Genomic DNA, 2,440 nt, shown 5'->3' with positions numbered 1-2,440 from the left:
CAAGAAGAGAATCTTGAATGAAATCTTATAAAGATGATAGAGGCTTTAAAGAGGAAATGGATAAATACCTTAAGGAAATACAGAATACATTGAAACAGGTAGATGCATTAAAAGAGGAAGCAAAACATATAAATAAATACAGGAAAATATAATCCAAAATGTGAACAATGTGAATAAAATTGTCCAAGACCTGAGAAGAGGAATATAAGCAATAAATAAAGGACAAAACTGAGGCAATCCTGGAGATGGAAGAAAACCTAGGAAAGAGAACAGGAACTACAGATATAAACATCACCAACAAAATATAGCAGATGAGAGAAAGAAACTCAGGTGTAGAAGATATAATAGAAGAAATTAATATATCAAATAAAGTGCAAAATATAAAAACTTCATGAAACAAAACATTCAGGAAATTTGAGACACCATGAAAAGACTAAACAATGAATAATAGGAATAGAAGAAGGTTCCCAGCTCAAAGGCATAGAAAACATCTTCAACAAAATTATAGAAGAAAATTTCTCTAACCTAAAGAAAGCAATGCCATAACTTACAAGAAGTTTACAGAATAGTAAACAGATTGGACAACCAAAGATAATCCTCTAGCCACATAAAAGTCTAAACACTAAAAACACTGCACAAAGAAAGGATTTCAGAATAAGCAAGGGGAAAAGCTCAACTAACATATAAAGTCAGACCTAGCAAAATAACATCCAATTTGTCATCTGAGACCCTAAAAGTAAGAAGGACCTTGGCTGAGGTCTTGCAGACATTAAGATACCACAGATATAAGCACAAATTTCTATATCGAGGGAAACTTTCAATTACCATAGATGGAGAAACCAAGATATTTCATATCAAAACCAAATTTAAATAATACCTTTGCACCAACCCATCCATACAGAGGATACTAGAAGGAAAATTCCAAACCAATAAGGTTAACTATACTTAAGAAAACTCAATAAATAACTTCACACCATTTAAATCAATAAAATAGCAACACACACACACACACACACACACACACACACACACACACACTGAACTATTACCAACATCAAAACGACAGGAAGTAACAATAATTGGTCATTAATATCTCTCAATATCAACAGATCCAATTCCCCAGTAAAAAGAACAGGTTAACAGAATGGATCCATAAACAGAATCCATCATTTTACTGTTTAAAAGAAAACACATTTCAGCAATGAAGATAGTCACTATCTCACCATAAAGGGGTTGGTTGAAAAAGCTTTTCCAAGCAATAGACACAGGTAAAAAACTGTAGTAGTCATCCTAATATGTAATAAAATGGGCTTTTAACTGAAAGAAATCAAAAGAGACAGGGCAAGACACTTCATACTCATCAAAGGAAACATTCACCAAGAGGACTTCCAAATTCTGAGTCTGTGCCCCAAATGTAAGGGCACCAACATTCATAAAAGAAACATTGGTAAAGCTTCAATTATACATTGAACCTCACACTTTAATAGTGTGAGAATACAACACCCTACTCGTACCAATGGACTAGTCATTAAGATAGAAACTAAACAAAGAAATAAGGAAATTAATAGAGGCTAGTTTCAAAATACCTAATAAAATCTATAGACTATTTAACCCAAAGATAAAAGAATATACCTTCTCAGGTATATTCATGGATGTTTCTAAGAAATTGATCATATAGTTGGTCAAAAAACAAACCTCGGGATTTCTAAGACCTGAGCAGCCAGCCAGGAGGCACAGGCCCCACAAGTCTGTAGGAGTTGTGGGGCAGCAGAGAGAACCAAGACTACTTGGCTTCATCAGAACCTAGTACTCCCACTGCAGCAAGTCCTGGATATCCCAAAACACCAGAAAAGCAAGAATTAGATCTAAAATCATATATCACAATGCTGATAGAGGAACTTAAGAAGGACATTAATAACTCCCTCAAAGAAATACAGGGGAATACAGGTAAAGAGGTACAAGCCCTTAAAGAGGAAACAAAAAAACTCATAAAGAATTACAGAAGATCACAAGTAAACAAGTAGAAGCACTTAAATAGCAAACTCAAAAATCTCTTAAGGAATTGCAGGAAAACACAAACAAACAGGTAAAGGAATTGAATAAAAACATCCAGGACCTAAAAGTGGAAGTTGAAACAATAAAGAAATCACAAAAAGAGACAACTCTGGAATTAGAAATCTTAGGAAAGAAGTCAGGAAACATAGATATAAGCATCACCAACAGAATACAAGAGATAGAAGAGAGAATCTCAGGGGCAGAAGAAAACATAGAAAACATGGAGAGAAAGAAAATGCAAAAAGCGAAGAGACCCTAACCCAAAACATCCAGGAAATCCAGGACACAATGAGAAGACCAAATCTAAGTATAATAGATATAGAAGAGAGTGAAGATCTCCAACTTAAAGGGCCAGTAAATATCTTCAACAAAATTATAGAAGAAA

Source organism: Mastomys coucha, chromosome X (assembly GCF_008632895.1).
Source record: "Mastomys coucha isolate ucsf_1 chromosome X, UCSF_Mcou_1, whole genome shotgun sequence".
In the NCBI taxonomy this organism is placed as follows: domain Eukaryota; kingdom Metazoa; phylum Chordata; class Mammalia; order Rodentia; family Muridae; genus Mastomys; species Mastomys coucha.
This window is presented reverse-complemented; position numbering follows the sequence as displayed.